Source organism: Protopterus annectens, chromosome 8.part0 (genome assembly GCF_019279795.1).
Source record: "Protopterus annectens isolate FY-2018-M chromosome 8.part0, PAN1.0, whole genome shotgun sequence".
Taxonomy (NCBI): domain Eukaryota; kingdom Metazoa; phylum Chordata; order Ceratodontiformes; family Protopteridae; genus Protopterus; species Protopterus annectens.
In genome coordinates, this window is record NC_056741.1 from 242295089 (window position 1) to 242315088 (window position 20000).

The 20000-nt window shown below is 39.5% G+C and overlaps 1 protein-coding gene across 1 annotated transcript in view; it reads left to right on the forward strand.

Annotated features, from left to right (window-relative positions):
- The window catches only part of LOC122808726 (formin BNI1-like), a 189461-nt gene that overhangs the window by 10055 nt on the left and 159406 nt on the right, over positions 1-20000 (forward strand). The window lies entirely within an intron of this gene.

Below are 20000 nucleotides of genomic sequence, written 5' to 3' on the forward strand. Positions count from 1 at the left end.
GTGCAATACAAGGATGTTTATCATGATTATACTTACTGTGTATTAACTGTAGCTAGTCAAGTGCATGCCTGCCTTGTGCTGGAAAGTGGCTGTGACATTCTCCCCAAAGAAGTCATCCTTGACTCTAGGGATCACTTAAAAAGTGGGCCACTGCTCTTTTCTTAACCAGTAGATTGCACTGTATATGTCAGTTACTTAGTCTCCTTAGGTTCTTGGTTTCTGCAGTCAGTAAATACAAGAAAACCTGTTCTGCTTTGTGCTTCCTTGTTAATTGCTTTTTAACTGATTGCTCCCTGTAATAATTGCCTTGTGGGTGGAAAGCCTGCTATGCTCCCCTATCCTACCCCAATTCCAGTGGCAGCTGGTGACTTCAAATCAAAGGGGGGCTGCAGGATACAGCTGAATGGGAGTGGTCAGCTAGAAAGGGGTGTGGTCAACTAGAAAGGGATGAATCTATGTTACAGAAATACTCAACTCTCTAATTATTTGACATTCATCTTAAAATACAGACAAAAAAGTATTACAGTTTTGCAAATATATAATTACAAGAGTAAACTGCAGGGCAATTTGTTTACTTCACACCCAGCTCCAATTCCCAGTGCCTGTCCCATCCACAGTGTCTGATTTGATCTTGCAAGGTTAAAAACAAAAACAGCAACAAAAAAAGACAATATTGTCATTAAGGTGAGTATTCTTTTTTTTCACATAAATAATACTCTGTTCAGAGCTTATGGTTGATTTTATTTCACTCAAATGCACATTAGTCTTGCAAAGCAAGCTAGAACTGCAGTCATTCCATTTGCACATATACATTGCCCTATCCCAACTGCCTACCCAGAAAATCTGCTTTGAGCCTACAAAGTTTAACATAATGAAAATAAAAGACCACGGTTACATTACTGCATTTCTTTCACATCACATAGCCAAGAGCTTGCATGTGATCTTACTTCAGTTTGCCCATTCATACTTTACTCATGCAAAAGTAGAGTTTGTTTCAACAACAAAACGTTGATAAACCAACCTAGTTTATCTTACAAAAAATACTAGGTTAAAAAAAAACAGATGTCATCCACAAACGGCTCTCCAGAACACATTGCATACGTCGTATTTCTTTGACTGCTGTCAGGATATTAAAAAAAAAAAAAGTCATCAATAGCCCCCAAAAGACATTGATCACTAGCATCTGGTTGACCTTTCCAGAGTATTATGTTAAAGAAAGAAAATCATCAGCATTCCCCAAACACTTTGCCTCCAGTGTTAAAAACTCTGTGCATACTGTTTTATGCTTTACTTCTACAGTCATTACAAATATTTAGATTTAATTTACAACTTTTATTTCAAATTTTATAGCATAAACACTGATAGATATTTGCTAAACAAAGCAATACAGTCTTTCAGTGAAAACAGACTTAGCATTAAAACTTATCTGCCTTTGAAACTCATTCATTGAAACAGCACTGAAACCCACATTCAAAGAAAATGCATTTGGCCAGTGGTGGGTTAAGTTTACCTTTGAGCTGTTTTCAAATCATAGGCCCCTTGCACACATTTAGGACCATGGGAAAGTTTTTTTGATTTACCTTCCTGATTTACTTAATTATAAAATATATTAATTAAATTATATCCCTTGTATAATGCAGCAGCATTTGTTAGACCGCATTTTAAATTTATAGTTTTGAACATTTTTCCAGTAAACAATGGAGCAAAACATATGAACCACTAATAATAAAGCTGCCCAATTCAGGACATTTCAACCATAAAAGGCCACTCAAACTTCTGTCATTGCAGTCCACCAATATCAGTCAATATGCACAATCTCTGTAGAAGTAAAAGTCATCTGAATAATCCCACATTAAAGAAATCTGAATCTAATGAAGAGGTTGCTGCTAGAAAACAACTTTATATTTCAGTGTTTTCATCTACAAATTCAGTGCCTGCTTCCCTTGAAGAATAAATTGCATATGTTTCATTAAGTATAAGTTGGTATGTTGAAATAGGGACTGGATGGCAAACTGAAAAATGGGTTAATGGTTAGTAGGTATCTCTATTCAAAGGAGGACATACTCAGGACTGCAGCACCTCAAAATACAAATGTATATGCTGTAGGAGTAGAACATACAGCCTTCTGCAGCAAGACGCAAGTATGCTACCTGTTGTGCTACTAGCACTGCTTTAAAACTTTATACCACAATAGTTAATCCATTGCTAAACAAAATAATTGCACATTTTAAGCAGACATGGCATGAGCAGCTGTAAATTTCTCTTCCAACAAAAGAAAATGCAGCTAAAATATCAAACATTCGAAAAAAGGTGTAAATGTTGTATCCTCCAAATGCTATATACCAACTATACATAAAAATCTAAAAGAGTTCGCAAGTATAAAATAAGGCATCATAATATGAATAAACTTACAGCTAAATTAGACATATTTACAATAAGCTGAAAACCAACAAGTACTTAATAGTTTAAAGGTCCTTGCAGAGAGCACTAGCCATACAAAATTAATTACTCAATAAATAACTCTTCCCCAGAGTACTGGCATAGTAAGGCATTGTCATTTATAATGTGGTGCTGCAAATAAATTGATGTTGTTAGTGCCTGATGACTAGGAGGATTTACTGCAGACAACATTTCGTACATAAATGTAAACTGCAACTTCCTGTAGTTATGTTATGCCTGGCGGAATCAAAGCTCTCAGCAGAATCAGGATAAAATCCAGAAATAATAAGGGACAATCAGTGACACTTTTACATTATTAGTACTATTAACCTAACTACCTGAGAAATGTATTATTCTAGCAAATTTCTAAGTTTATATGACCAATACTTACAATCAGTCCCTGATTCTCGGCCTTTGTCTACACCCCCTCATAAGTTTTGAATTTATCCAGAATTTTTGAACTAAGAAAAGCTGATACATAAACTGCTTATAATGATATCATATCAAATTGTATTGTAACTAGAGACCAAAATAGAACATGTTTGGTAATGATGCCAGATATACTTCACAGAAGGAAACAAGGCAAATATCAGGATATTCAGAATTTTGGAGCATTGAGAAGTATGGTGCCACGTCTTACTGTTGTAGGATAGGGGATAAAAGAAAACTAAATTGTTAAGGTTGTCAAAAGGAACATGATGCAAACTATGGAACTTTCACCTTTAAAGGCAGCACTGATGAGGTGATGGTGGTTAGCTGGGGGTATGGATACATTTGAACTGATAATAATCATAATACTACACTATTGTAGTACAGCATTTCTTGTATATTTTTTTTTGTATGCATGTTCAGGCACATGCACAGTTTTGTATTAAAATGTCATGTAGGAATGACTAGTGATTTTAAGGGAAATATTGCATTCATACCATCGAAATGTTAAAGTGAACAAAGTCAAGAAATAAAAGGAATACTAGCAGATGCAAAATACTAACAACGAAGCAGCTTCAGTTCCTTCTGAAATTCAGTTAGCAATAAAATGTACTGACATAGTGCACTCATGTTTGTATATATATATATATATATATATATATATATATATATATATATATATATATATATATGTGTGTGTGTGTGTGTGCGCCATGCCTCTCAAATGTACAGATTTTTGCAGTGTCCAGATTTTGGCCTCATTTTTTGGGTCAGTATTTCATAAAATTGTGTTTTCCTGGGAAATTAGTGGTAAATCATGAAAGATTGAAGTTCGAAAATAATGACAGATATTTCAGTTTCAGGCTTCATGTCATTTAAAAAAAAATCATACTAATGCAAAACCTGTTAGCACTACAGAGCGAAAATTAACTTCTCTTGTTACGAAACTGACAACCTATTAAATATTTTGATATGATGCATGTCACGTTTATTTGTTTTCTTTTTGTAACATCAGAGATACCTGAAAAATATCCACGTGGATTAAGTTCAACCTGGATAACAAATCTAAATAAATACATAAATGCATAACTTTTTAGGCTATTAAGTGGCCAGCACCTCAGTTCTGTATTTTCTTTTCTTCTGCCTGTGGATAACAACTGTTCCTGAGCGATGAAAGTAAAGCGCAATGCAACACCTTCACAAATTTTAGCAAATGACACAGATCATTCTACCGCCTGAGGCATTGACAGAATAAAACAAATGTGAAGTAATACACATACTTACTGCTGACTGTTTCTTGCTCTCTTTTTTCCAGCACGCAAAGTGTGGCAAGAGAGTGAGAACTAATCAGTAGCCATCCAGCCATCCACATCACGTATGTGACTGCAGATGTGGCAGTCTGATCCCCTTCCACTTTACCATGGTTACAAACCACATAGACCTTTGGGCAGCTCTACACTGATGCCTTCTCCTCTTAATCTGGACTGCTTTTACAGCAGTCTGGATTTACAGAAACTATTTTTTTTTAAAGCCAGAACTCGCTGAGCATGCATATGTGTGCAGTTCGAGTTCTGGCACTTTAACAGCGAGTCAGTCAGACTCGCATTGCAGCCAAACAGTTTGTTTGTTTGTGTCTTTCGGCTTTTCCCAGTTAGGGGTCGCCACAGCAGAACTCTGGTCTGCTAATGATTGGCAATTGATTTTTACGTACCGGCTTGCCAGGCCTAATGCACAACCTTCAATGAAGGTACGCCCATTCACGCATGTCTCCACGCAGAAGACGCTCTAGCTGAGAATCGAACCGGACAGCGTCTTACTGTGAGGCAACAATGCTATCGCAGCACTACCACCACGGGAAATTAAATTAAATATTACTAAATGTTTTATTTTTTAAAGTGTTTATCTTTTTCTTTCTTTTCACAGCTGGGGAGGGGGGGGGCTGCAGTCCTGCAGTCCGATGGCATGAGCTGGCCCTGTCCAATTCCCACACATCACCTATTACTCTACCATTATACCCCCCACATATACATTTCACATGTGACAGCCATTTCCTTATCCTCCCCAAGCAACTTTACTATCACGATACAAACACTCCTGTTTCTATGTTCCCATTTACCTGCTTCCATCTAATATTCAGCATCATTCCCAACAACATTTCACCCTTCCATACTACTTTGCATTGTATCCATTCATGCTAAGACTCCTCCCCAACAGTACCTATCCATTATTCTACATTTCAAGTTCTGCTTTCCCCAAATAAATCCTCACTACTTCCTATTTTAATAATGGGTCTACTTCAGTTACCCAATATCCTACATAACGATATGCAAAACACTGAGCAGACAACACTGACATTGCAGAACACCAAACCGCACATACCCAACACACACACAATACCAACACTTCAAAACCCCAACAAAAACATACATACATACAACAACACACACAGACAACATACAAAAGAAAAAACACAACACTCAACATAAAACTACCTAGCTCCCCTTACTCACACCCTGCCCACCATCTACACTAAACTAAACCATTACCACTAATACAAAACTTACACTACAAATAAAAAATTTAAAACACTTACCTTCACATTTCAGGTTCTTGCAGGGGGGCTATGCCCCCTGCACCCACCATGGGGGGTTTTGTCCCCTTATACCCCCCCGTAACTTAAATATACCAACTCCGTGATTACACTACAATGTTCACAAGAGTGGATTTCCTGTTCCACTCTAGTTGAACTGTTGTCCATTTGGAAGTAGGCACTCTGACGTGTCAATCATCTGACACGTCGAGCTTTTCGGCTTCCTGTTTTGTGTGTCGGTCTACTGAGATTTCGGTAATCTCAAGTAGACCCCTTAATAACATCCTCATATTCTAGCCTTTTAAACCCTTCTATTTCTTACATTTCAGAAACATAAGAAGAGATATCGCGATAGCCTAACTCTCTTCCTTCATAGAAATACTTCACTCCTACCTACTTTATGTCTAGTTTCAGACTCCACAACTAAATATCCTGTAGCCCTGCAACCTCTTGCTTTCTTCTTGAGTCCTACTTCCTCACTACCTGCCATCAATAAAGTACCGATTCCTTTACTTAATCATGCTACTGTTCAGCATATCCTCTATTCTTCTCCTACTGAGCCTCGCTCATCCAGCCATGACTTAGCAATAGCACTCAACATCTCTCCAACTCTGTCCTTATCACCTATCCATATTTCCTCCTTAAACTCCTCACACGTTGCACCAAACCTATTTAATGATGCCTCTCACCTTTATCCCATATGTAGACTGATGGACTCTATTTCAATTTAAATCAAAATAAAATTAAGTGGAAAAATACTCTCCAAAAAACTAGAATCAGTAACACGCCAATATACTAAAATCCTCTGAGGAGGAGACATTCACCCTAATCCTGGCCTTATCTGTCATGACAATTCCCATCCACACACTGCTCTACCTAACAATAGTCTTCCTCCTCACCCCAATAATCTAACTTTTGTTGCCATAAATATTAGAGGTATAAGAAGTAAAACTGCTAAACTACATGCATTCCCCAAAACAAGCCTAATATTCTTGATATAACTGAAACTTGGCTTAAACCCAGGATAAACTACTTTGAAATTACACCCCCTGGCTATAATATCATCTGTAATGACCATATAGAGGGAAAAGGTGGTGGTATTGCTGTAATATTTCCCAACAGCCACCACATTTCTCCCTAAAACAAACCAATACCAAAATTCAGTTCAGCAGAGCTTCTTATTAATTTCTTGTAAATAAATATAAACAAATATGTATTACTGTCATTTATATCCCTCCTGGTGACAATACAGCTACACTGGAAGATATCCAGCATTGGATATGCATAACAATTCCACATGGGAAAAAATACTACTAGGTGATGTTAATATCAATTGGTTGGAGATAACCTTTAACACCCATATATCTAGCATAAACATTCACAGTTTTGGACAACTAATCAATAACCCCACACATTACAGCAAGACATAAATTCCTTATTAGACTAAATCCTAGTATCAGACCTTAGCAAATTCACCACCACAGGTACAATGTCAGACTCTCTCAGTGACCATCTCCTAATCTGTTCAACCAGACATCTCACACATCCACTCAAACAGCATGTTTATAAAACAGCCCACTTCCTGTCCAGGTTTAACCCAGAAATATTCATTACTACCATATCTTCTGTTAAGTAGAACATCATAAAAATCCTCCCCTTAGATGATGCTCTAAATTAATTTAGTACAACTTTCCTAAATATCCTGCACCCCCTAGAAGGAAGAGACTAGAACAAATCATGCAATTTGGCTATCCAAAATGAATAGAATACTAATGCAGGATTTAGAAAACGCTTGTAAAGAATGGCAAAAATATAAAACACCACAATATCTCAAGCTTTAGAATGCTCCGCAACTGTACTAAAAAGCAAATACATGAAGACAAAAAAACTATACTGTTGCAACTTTCAGAACAATAGTAAACACAACCCTAAAAAATACTGCTCAGCCATTAAAGAAATCTTACATCCAGGCCAAAAATTCAACCCTAACCTTTCTTTCAGTAACTCGCCAATTGAAACTACAATAGAAATCAGCTCTTGTTTCATAGACAGTACAGCTTCCCTAAACAAGGATTCCCCAACATCTAATCCCAGTCCTGCCCAACAGCCACATGTCATCACATCCACTTTCACCTTCAAAATTGTGTCCACATTCTACATGAAACTACTCTTAAACTCAAACTTTGCTCTGCTTCAGCTGATGACCTTCCAAGCAAGTACCTTAAAATAGCAGCTGATAGCATTGCCTATTATGTCTCAATCCATATACATAAGTCAGTCCAGGAATCCCACATTTTCTCTCTCTCTCTCTTAAGAATAAATCATACAGTATCCCACTATAAAAGAAGGAAATTCAACAGACATCAGTAATTTTAGACCTATAGCAATCTTATCCTTCTCCAAAATACTTGAAAAATGTATTCAAAAACAATTGCTATCCCCACACAACATGGCATCCATCCCTCCCATAGTACGAACACTGCACTTCTAACCTTTATAGGTACAGTCAGTAAAGTTAGAGATGATGACAAAGCAGTCTCCTCCTTATTTCTGGATGGGTCTAAAGCCATTTTCACAGTAAACTTCTACTTCAAATGTCCTAATTAGGTCTATCTCAGACCAGCCTTCTATGCTTCAAATGCTACTTTTCCAATAGGTACCCTCTCTCCATTCCTCCCAGTTACCACTGGTGTACCTATGGGGGCTCTATCCTTGGTCCCCTACACTTTATCATTCTCACCAACACTCTCCACACCTCCATACAACAGGCTTCCATAATACAATGTGCAGATGACTGCACACTCTTATAGGTTCATAGGTAGGTATTAGGCTATTGGCCCAAGGGCCAAAGTAAGCCTAACCAACAAGGTTCCCTGGCTTATGCCACCCAAGAAAGTTAATGTCCTGCGCCCCTGTTGAGCAGAGCCACAGAAGTGATCCCTGGGTGTATTTCCTATTTCCCATCCACTCATCAAGATTTTTCTTGAAGAGTGCTAATGAGGAACTTTGCTTGACATAGATGGGTAGCATGTTCCAGAGTATAGGAAGTCTTTGGGACAGGAATCTATCCCTCCAGCATGTCCTGTTTATTGTGGTGACAAGGTTTATGTCCTTAGGGTGTGTAGCTCGGAGGGATTGGGATTTCTTTAGGTGCAGAATGTCCAACAGCTTTGGGTTTAGCATAACTTTTCACTAGAAATATTGAACTTTTATTGTACAACTTATAAAAAAATAAATAAATGAATAAAACACGGATTAAGCGCTTTCATCTCCCTCCGGAGACTTCTTCAGAATCACAAGTAAACCATTTCCCATTCCTTTTATATCATCCCATGTTGTATATCATTGGCTGGCCATTAAAGCTTCAATTAATCAATTAACTTTTTTTAAAAATCTTTTTCTTATTGTGTATATACACTCTGTTGCATATATATATATTTATATATATCTATATAAATAGAAAAAGCATCACATGTATTTTTCTCATTCGCTAATACATAAATGTATATAGACATAAAACAAATATATTAAATTAAATTAAATATAAATGCATATATATTATGTGCATCACACTACCGTCCCTATCAAACATTACAATACATTCATACGGACAGGGTCTTCCTCATTAAATTTAATGTATTAGCGAATGAGAAAAATACATGTAATGCTTTTTCTATTTATATATAAATATGAAGAAGTCTTCGAAGGGAGATGAAAGTGCTTAATCTGTGTTTTATTCATTTATTTTTTTTTTATAAGTTGTACAATAAAAGTTCAATATTTATAGTGAATTCTTTATCGGACTTGTTTACTGGTGAAACGAAAGTTTTTTAAGTTGGAAGACAGCCGTTATTGCACCAGAGCTATGCTGTGTTTTATTTTAGTGGAATTGGCTTCTTTAACATAACTTTATATGTTAGGCAGAGATCTCCTCAGAGTCGGCGATATGCTACAGAGTAAAGCTGGAGTTTTTTGAGATGGTCAGTGTGGGGCATCTGTTTGAGGCCAGTAATCCTCTTTGTCAGCTGCTGCAGATGTCTTGTGAGGTACATTCCAAATGGGACATAGTACTCTATAATGGGTCTAATGAATGCCGAGTAGAGGGGAACAATGACATCTTTTTTCCTGGATGAGAACACTTTTGTGATGAGTGTGCCACACAGAAGGATTTCCTGACTACTGTGGCAATGTGATTATCAAAGGAGAGACTACTGTCCACTTGGGTCCCAAGGTCTCTTATCACACATTTGGCGTTAAGTAGACTGCCGTTTATGTGGTAGTTCATGGGTACAGAGTTTTTACCAAAGGGGATAACAATGCACTTTTTGGCATTGAGCTTGAGGCCATGACACCAGGTATCTGTCTCAGTGAGGCCCTTCTGTAGGATATCCACGTCATTTGGGGACTCAACTATGGCTCCTAGTTTGCAGTCATCTGCAAACTTCATTAACCAAAGGCCTTCTGTGTTAGCCTGCACTTCAGAGAAGTAGATACCAAACAGGAGAGGTCCCAGTTCTGAACCCTGTGGTACTCCATTTGTCATTGGTTTTAAGTCAGATTTGGAGGCTGCAACTTTTACAGTGTGGCTTCTGTGAGTGTGCCAGTTGGCAACCCATCTTGTGAAGTAGGGATTTATACCTAGTTTAGTGAGTTTAGCTATAATTCCTGAATGGGGGATGGTGTCGAAAGCCTTGGCGAGGTCAAGATAGGCTGTGTGAACCACCTTACCCTTGTCTACGGCTTTGGTGACTGCCTCAAAGAAGTTGATCAGGTTCAGAAGGCATGATCTGCCTTTCACAAACCCGAACTGGGTGGGGTCCAGAGTTTGGAGGTTACGAATGTCTTTGTTTATGAGTTCCATGATGATACGTTTCATGGCCTTGCAAACCAGGCTCGTCAGGCTAATAGGGGGATAGTTCCCAGGATCAGTGGTGGCTCCCCCTTTATGAAGTGGGATAACTGTTGCTGTGTGCCATTCAGTGGGCACAAAGCCTGACATGAGACTATGATTGAACATGGTGCTTAGGTGGGGAGCCAGTTTATTCTGAAGCTCTTGTAAAACGCAGCCTGGGATGTTGTCCGGTCCCATGGATGCTGTGTTTTTGGTTTTAGAGAGTGCAGCTTTTACCTGCATAGTTGTGCTTACAGGGACTCTGCATTCTTAGATATGGGCCCTTTAGGGGGTGAGAGGGGGATAAAGTTAGCACTGAACCTATCTGCCAGGGTGTTGGCAATATCAGTTGGTTCTGTATTTTCCCTGCCATTGTGCTGTACCTCAGAGCAGATCTGGGTGTTGCCATTGAGATTCTTGACATAGCTATAGAATGCTTTATGGTTGCCCTAAGAATCAGTAGTGATTTTGTTTTCATAGCTAACTTTGGAGGATCTTATAAGGCATCTCAGCTTCTTACTGAGGCTGACCAGGGAGCTCCTCCACTCATGGGATTTTACTCTCTTTTGCAACAGTTTCTTCCTTCTGTTGTAGAGTTTGTTTATGGCAGGAGACCACCAGATTGGCTTCCTTTTTTTGGAGGATAGCGTCTTGGTTCTGTTTGGGATAGCACGATCCATGCACTCGTGTAAGTGCTTATAGAGTGCATTTGTGTAGAATTCAGCAGTTGTAACTGTATTGTCCATCTGCATCGGTGTCATGAAGGTCACCACTTCTGTCTTAAGAAGCATGAAGTTGGCTTTGGAGAAATTTTTTACCATGGTTTCCTTAATGGTGGGTGGGGGCGGGATGCGGATATCTAGGGTGATTAACTTATGGTCAGATCTGACCAACGAGGAGTTGACTTCAGGTGTGGAACACCGGTCACTCTTGTTGGTAATGACTAGGTCTAGGATATTGTTGCCCCTGGTGGGGGTGTGGATAAGTTGATCCAGGGCATTGTAATTTATGAATTCCAGAAAGCGTTGAGTGAATGAGTTGGTACATGAGTAGTTTTCCCAGTTAATGGTGGGGTAGTTGAAATCGCCAATTATTAGGATGTTTAGTTGAACCCTAATATTTTCCAGTATATCAAGAAAAGAGGAGTGGGAATCCTGGGGCATGGTGGGGGATCTGTAGAAAGCTACAATTTGGATTGCAGTTTTGCCCAGAGTTAGTTGCACTTGGATAACCTTGGGTGCATTATGCTGAGCAACTAGCCTGGAGGTGTGGATATCCATAATAAATATGGACACACCTCCGCCTTTGGTGTTCTGGTCCAGGTTAGATGGAAAAAAAAGTGTGGTATGAGTTATATTCTGGTAATGCAGGGGTGCTGTCTACAGCCTTGTACCAGATCTCAGTCACTGCACAGATATCAATGTTCTCCATTTTAAGGAGTGCCTCGAGTGAGTGCATTTTGAGATTTAGACTTCTAGCATTGAGTAGCATTACCCTCAGTTTTTGCTTGCCTGTTCCTGTTATGGTGGTGAATTTGTCATTTGAACCTTGCCTAAAAAAGGCACTATAGGGGCAGCAAGACCCTTAGCCAGTATCTGGAATCCCAGGTGTGACAGGTGCAGGCCATCTCTGGCAAAGCATCGTGGTGTGTTGACCATGTCGTCCCAGGAAAACAGATACTGGATCCCCTTAGAATGACACCAGAAACGTAGCTATTTGTATGTACATCAGATAGCCTTGTATTTATTGCAGTTTTATTACTTTCCTCCTTTGGAAAGATATTTTATAGCTCGGAGTGTTGTGTTCTGTTTTAACACATTGTCTTAAAATTGTAACATTCCTTTAAATGGAGCACTCATTTTTTCCTGTCAGTTTAAAAGTAGTGCACACTAACTAAAAACATACATGGAGAAATTCTGTTTATTTTTCTGGTGCAGGGCTGTCATAGGTCTTAAAGTGCTTTTTACTGTGTTTCTGTCAAAAAAGTAACTTTTATGAACTGGTAGTTTTACCAGCATTTACTGCTTGTCTTCCTTGGGAAAGAGGTGCCATTTTCGGCTTGACCATGGAACAGATTGTCTTTCCCCCATTCAGTCCTTATGCCAGCCACAAAAAGAAAAACGTTAAGCAATCAGGCTCTGCCACCCCAGCAAGCTAGCAATTTGCCTCAGCTAAAGGTAGGTGACTCTGCTGTGTCCACTTGTTGTACCTCAGACCACTCATCTTTCTGGACCAGTCTGGTGTTGCACCTACAGCCATTATTGACCGGGGCTATCCATGTCTTATGTGGTTGTTGAAGTCCCCTCAGTGGGCAAGAGAGCCACTCTTGTCAGTCCTGGGAGAGGGAAAAGGGAAGGTGACCCTCTTGTGTCAGAATGCTGTGCCCATCCCTGGGGATGTAGCTGCTGCCATTAGTAACATGGCTGGCCCCATTTTTCTGTTAAGAAACGGAAAACTTGTATCTATTCCTCCTCAAATTTCATTGGATAGGAGTTGTTTACTGGCACTGGCTCAGGGTTTAATTCAGACTATTGTTCCTTCTTGTAAAGTAATTTCTCGTAAAAGAAAGAGGGGTTCCTCTTTTCCTGAAGAGATTCAAGATTCTGAACCTGAGTTGGAAGATGCAGGGATGGATTCAGGGTTTTATCCTCGGATTTCTGATTCAGACTTAGAAGACAGTTTTGTTTCTGAAGCTCCTTGTGGGAATTTCTCTTTCTCTTAAACTAATGCTAGAATTTTCCAGTGTTTTCAGTGGGAGAGCACTGGGGATTCTCAATCCTTCAGAAAATACTGTAAGTTGTTACAGAAGGCTTTTCCAGATCATACACCCATTCCTCCTGTCCTGTCTCCTTTTGAAGATGTGTATCTTACTGCCTGCAGTTTTCCTGATAGTCTACCAACTGCTCCTAAAAAGGCAGAGAGGATGTATAAAATTCTTCAGTCCTTTACATTTTTATACTCTTTTCCCAAACCTGACCCAGCAGCTGTAGCTTTAGTTGACCCCATTGCTGCTAAGCACTTGGTTAATTCTAGTCCTGCTCTTTCTAATAAAGATGGGAAAATTATTGATAGGTAGGAGAAAAAATATATATTTCTGCAACTTTGATTAGAGAATTTTAAATTTTCATGCTCATATGATAAAGTTTGTTCTGTCAAGTTGTGAAAATATGAGGACTGTTTTATCTACAGTTTCTTGTTGTGAAGAAAAATCTACTTTAAATAACTTAAGTTTCTTCTGTTGCAGAGGTCACTACTCATTGTTTGGAGTGTGTGCATGACTCTGTTGATACTGTTTGCAGGACTATGACTGCTGGTAGTGTTTTAACAAGGCTTGTCTGGCTGTATTCTCAGAACCTCCCAAATGATGTAAAAATGAGATTTTAAATTCTCCCTTGGAAATTTAGTGCTTGGCTACTCTCCTGCACAGGGATCAAAAAGTGTAATGAAAGGGGCAAGCTGATCCAGGGAATCTCTTAACATTTTTCAGCTCTCCTTTTCCAAATTGTTCAAGGGTTTTCTTTCTCATCATCCAATTTTGGCAAAAAACAGAAGAAACAGTCTCAGCAGAATTCAGGTAAACAGACATTTAAGAAAAAGTTGTAAGGGGGTTCCAAAAGAAGTCTCAAACCTTCCAAAACCAAGGACAGTCCAACAAGTTGGAGTGAATGTTCAAGAGATCTTGTGACCCCCCCTCTCACAATGGCCTCTTTTTTTTTTCTTCTAGAAAGTCTGATTCTCCATTTTTCCTCTGAGGCAACACTGTTTCAGACAAATGAGTTCTGAAAATTATTAATCAGGGTTACAGATGTCAGTGGAAGGAAATTCCTCCTTTCCAGGGGATCATTCCTCATCCTGTAAATCAGACTGTTTTGTTTCCACCTGTGCTTCATCTCATGCTGTCCCAAGGAGTGACAGAACCAGTTCCTCCTCCCCAGGGAAGGGGTTTTATTCAAGGATGTTCCCAGTGCCAAAGAAAGAAAGAAAGAAAATGCTTGGAGACTAGTACTAGATTGTTCTTTCCTAAACCTGCTTGTGACAGTGCCCAAATTCAAACTGATGTCATTTCACACCGTTACCTCTTCTTCCTTGTTTTAAGTTTCCTTATAACACTAGACTTAAAAGATGCTATTATCACATCTATATTCAGCTGGATGTCAGGTGTTTCTTAAGGTTCTGTGCATCTGGATCAGATTATCAGTTGTCTGCCTTACCCTTTGTACTCCGCACTGCATCAGGAATGTTCACAAAGTGTCTGGCTCCAATTATAGCTCATTGCAGTTAAAGGGTATTCCTATTTTTCAGTATATAGTTGACTTGTTTATCTTTGCAGAGTCTTTTGCAAAATTTCAGGAATATCTCTCTCTTGGGTGGGAGATCTCTTGCACAAGCTGGGATTCCAAGAGAACTTTCAAAAGTATTTCTTAACCTCCTCACACAGGATTTTGTTCCTGGGATGTCAGCTAGACACCTCAGAGCTTTTCTTCTACAGGAAAATAAATAGAGTTTTATTTATTTATTTAACATTTGTTAATCGGGAAAGTCCGACTTGGAACAAAACCAATTTTCAGTAGAAGCCAGGGGAGAAACGCTCCACATTCATGTCTTTGTAATGTGGGAGGAAACCGGAGCACCCGGAGGAAACCAACACGAATGCAAGGAGGACATGCAGACTCCGCACAGAAGGCATACCAGCTGCGAATCTAACTGGAGAACCTCTTGCTATGAGGACTGTTTTATCTACAGTTTCTTGTTGTGAAGAAAAATCTACTTTAAATAACTTAAGTTTCTTCTGTTGCAGAGGTCACTACTCATTGTTTGGAGTGTGTGCATGACTCTGTTGATACTGTTTGCAGGACTATGACTGCTGGTAGTGTTTTAACAAGGCTTGTCTGGCTGTATTCTCAGAACCTCCCAAATGATGTAAAAATGAGATTTTAAATTCTCCCTTGGAGATTTAGTGCTTGGCTACTCTCCTGCACAGGGATCAAAAAGTGTAATGAAAGGGGCAAGCTGATCCAGGGAATCTCTTAACATTTTTCAGCTCTCCTTTTCCAAATTGTTCAAGGATTTTCTTTCTCATCATCCAATTTTGGCAAAAAACAGAAGAAACAGTCTCAGCAGAATTCAGATAAACAGACATTTAAGAAAAAGTTGTAAGGGGGTTCCAAAAAGAAGTCTCAAACCTTCCAAAACTAAGGACAGTCCAACAAGTTGGAGTGAATGTTCAAGAGATCTTGTGACCCCCCTCTCACACTGGCCTCTTTTTTTCTCTTCTAGAAAGTCTGACTCTCCATTTTTCTCTGAGGCAACACTGTTTCAGACAAATGAGTTCTGAAAATTATTCATCAGGGTTACAGATGTCAGTGGAAGGAAATTCCTCCTTTCCAGGAGATCATTCCTCATCATGTAAATCAGACTGTTTTGTCTCCACCTGTGCTTCATCACATGCTGTCCCAAGGAGTGACAGAACCAGTTCCTCCTCCCCAGGGAAGGGGTTTTATTCAAGGATGTTCCCAGCGCCAAAGAAATAAAGAAAATGCTTGGAGACTAGTACCAGATTTTTCTTTCCTAAACCTGCTTGTGATAGTGCCCAAATTCAAACTGATGTCATTTCACACCGTTACCTCTTCTTCCTTGTTTTAAGTTTCCTTATAACACTAGACTTAAAAGATGCTATTATCACATCTATATTCAGCTGGATGTCAGGTGTTTCTTAAGGTTCTGTGCATCTGGATCAGATTATCAGTTGTCTGCCTTACCCTTTGTACTCCCCACTGCATCAGGAATGTTCACAAAGTGTCTGGCTCCAATTATAGCTCATTGCAGTTAAAGGGTATTCCTATTTTTCAGTATATAGTTGACTTGTTTATCTTTGCAGAGTCTTTTGCAAAATTTCAGGAATATCTCTCTCTTGGGTGGGAGATCTCTTGCACAAGCTGGGATTCCAAGAGAACTTTCAAAAGTATTTCTTAACCTCCTCACACAGGATTTTGTTCCTGGGATGTCAGCTAGACACCTCAGAGCTTTTCTTCTACAGGAAAATAAATAGAGTTTTATTTATTTATTTAACATTTGTTAATTGGGAAAGTCCGACTTGGAACAAAACCAATTTTCAGCAGAGGCCAGGGGAGAAACGCTCCACATTCATGTCTTTGTAACGTGGGAGGAAACCGGAGCACATGGAGGAAACCAACACGAATGCAAGGAGGACATGCAGACTCCACACAGAAGGCATACCAGCTGCGAATCTAACTGGAAAACCTCTTGCTGTGAGGCGACAATGCTATCGCTGCACCACTGCTCCTTCCATTGCGCTGCACCACTGCGCCATCATAATTTAGATCTATTTCTAAGGTTCTCCACTCAGACTTTGGTCACTGCAAGGGAATATCTCAGAATTTTGGTTCTCATGGCATCTATGATTCTCATGATACCCTTGCTTGGCAAGAGTCTACATGAGAAAGATACAGTGGAATCTGAAATCCCTATGGTCCCAGTATCAACACCCATTATCTTTTCAGATCCCAATGCTGGGGTCTTCCCTTCTCCCTCCCTATCCCAAAGCACCACAGATGCTTCAGACGTTGCTTGCAGAGCAGTTTCAGGAGGGATAAAAGTGTAGATGGTGTGGGACACAAAGGACCGATCCAAGCACATGAATGTCAAGGTGATACTTGTTCTGATCAAGGCACTGAACTCTCTGAACCATCGTTTGTTCCTAGGACCTCTTCAAGTGGTTACAGACAATACCACAGTCATGTGGTTCATCAACAAGCAAAGGGAAACAGGTCTTACCCCCTTTACTGACTAGCCATGTTAGCCTGGGATACAGGTTCACAGCACAGTCTCACTCTACAGGCATCCTGCATTCCTTCAGAGCATAATTGTGTGGCAGACAAGCTGAGCATGAGATGGGCAGACTCCTTACAAGTAGAAGCTGGATTAGATGGTCTTACACTATTTGATCTATCTGTGGGGAGTTTCTCAAGTAGATTACAATGCCAAGTCTCTGAACAATCAGCTGGTAAAATTCTGTTCTAGGACTCCATGCACGAACACCTGGACGACAGATGTCTTTTCTTTTCCTTGGAGAGGAATGTTCCTGTATTCCTTTCCACCCTCTCCACTAATTTTCAGGGTACTTCTTAAGATTCAGAAGGAATCCTCCAAGATCACTGTGTGACTCCTTTCTGGCCCAGGCAACCATGGTTCTCCCTTCTTTTGGAAATGGCCAGGAGCAATTACCACAAGCTTTCTCTCAGAATGGATCTACTCACACAAGGACAGGTATTTGATACAACCCAACTTCAATCATCATCAGTTGACTGCCTAGATGATAGGTCTTAATTCCTTTTAGTTACCTGTTTATTGAGGATGAGCAGCAGATACTAATGGAGGCAAGAAAGTCTGCTACTAGAAAAGCATATATTAGCAAACGGAAAAGGTTTTCTAGTTGGTGTCAACAACCAGCATCTATTCAGGGCAAGTTCTTATCTGGTTTAATTGTTTGTGCAAGTTACTGTCCTATGGCCTTTCTTATTCCTCTATCAAGGTTCATTTATCAACCATTTCAGCATGTCTGCCCATTGTTCCTCTTCTTTCAAGGTGGTTTCATGTCAAAATGTCCTTGAAAGGGTTTTGCATAAGAGGCTTCCAAGTAAACAGGTGCCCCCCCCCTTCCTTGGGATCTTAATTTTGTGTTAGAGAAGCTAACACTTGCTCTATTTGAATCAGCTGATTTGGTTGACTTCAGGTTCTTACCATGGAAAACAGTTTTACTGATTGCTCTGACCTCTAAAAGAAGGGTATCGGAGTTGCAAGCTCTTATGGTGATTCAACTCTACGTCATTTTTCTAAAGGGACAGGTTTTCGTTAAGAACTAATCCTTTTTTATGACTAAAGTGTTATTCGAGTTTACTTTCAGCCAAACTGTCCATCTCGCCATTTTTTTTCCTGAACCTAAAAATAAGGGAGAAAAAATACTCCATACCTTGGATGCCCACAGACGAATCAGGTACTATCTTGACAGAACTAAATCTTTCAGATCTTTGGATCAATTGTTCATTTCTTGTGTTGGTAAGAAGAAGGGACAATCTGTGTTAAAACAGACTATTTCCAAACAGTTGTCTAAGATTATTACTTTTTGTTATACTCACCATTCCAAATGTATTCCAGGAAGGGTCAAGGACCACTCTACCAGTGCCTTGGCTTCATCTATGTCTTTTTGGAAAGGGTTGGATTCTAGAAGTATTCTAGAAGCTGCTATTTGGTCCTCTGTACATAGTTTTACAAAGCACTATAAGCTTGATTCCTTCTCTAGGTCTAGATCAAGCTTTGCTAGGACTATTATCCAGGGGCTCCTGGATCCTTTTCCTTCCACCTCCCAAATATAGTTAGCTATGGTAATCTACCCATATAGCTAGGGAGGGCTACAACAGCAGTGATCAATAAAAAATATGGTACAGTTGTGCAAGTTGAATTTACCATAACAGTAGATGTTTGAATGATCACTGCTGCAGTAGCTGCTCCATCCCTCCACCCACATTGTATCTTGGTATGTTTTTTATTCCAGGGTGTGGACATTTTTTTTGTTATTCTTAGCATTGTCCTTCCAGGGCTAAGCCTCCCTCTGTCTGCTTGCAGGTTTGTGCCCAAACGTGTCTTTTAGTCAGCTCAGTTTAAGCTTCTTGGCAATTTGGGTAAAGTGGAAAGTGCCCTGAAGCTTTTGAAGCTGGTCTGCTGTTTTATCCTTGGCAAGATGTAACCCCTATAGCTAAGGCTACTGCAACAGTGATCATTTGAACATCTAATGTTATGGTAAGTTCAACTTATACAACAGTATTTTCTTCAATTCTAGGGTGCCATCTGTGCAGTGTCTGCATCTCCTTTTTTTGAGCTTCCATGGGTTTTCACTACAAAAATAAGTTATTACTAAACCTATGACCAAGGAGACCAATAAGAAGCTCTGCAATATTACATAATACTTGTGGTAGACTAACTAGGCTAACCGTGTTCTCTGTTAAGTAGTCCCTTTTCCTACCATATCAAAAAGGCATGCTGTAGTAAGTTAGTGATACTCCAAATTGCTTACAGGTGTGCATCCAAAGTGTGACTGAGTATGTATGCATACCCTGCTTTAGAGTGCTGTCTTTTCCAGTATTTGTTTTTGCCTTGCACCCATTGAATGTTGGGAAAGACTGTGGCTACCTCATAAGCCTGAAAGTAATAAAGCAGATTTGGAGGATCAATGAATGAATGAAAAATTAAGAACACTGACATGATGTTGATGATACAGAAAATGTGATGCACAGCAATGTAAAATGTAGGAAACCAGTCCACAATTTAGAGTGTCCAGTATCACCTATCGCATGCCTTTGGAATATGGGAGGAAACCAGAGTACCCAGAGGAAACCCACATGAACACAGGAAGCACCCAGCTGAGAGTCGAACCAGGGAACCTTTTGCTGTGAAGCGACAATGCTATCCACTGTGCAATATAGGAAATACAAACTAAAAATTAAAAATTGTTTTTTGCAGCATACAGATCTCCACTGGCATCCCCCATGTTGAGATTCTAAGATTTATACCCTATGTAATTATTTTGAGCCTGAGATTGCACCATATTTGAATTAATTAACTTTATGATTCCTG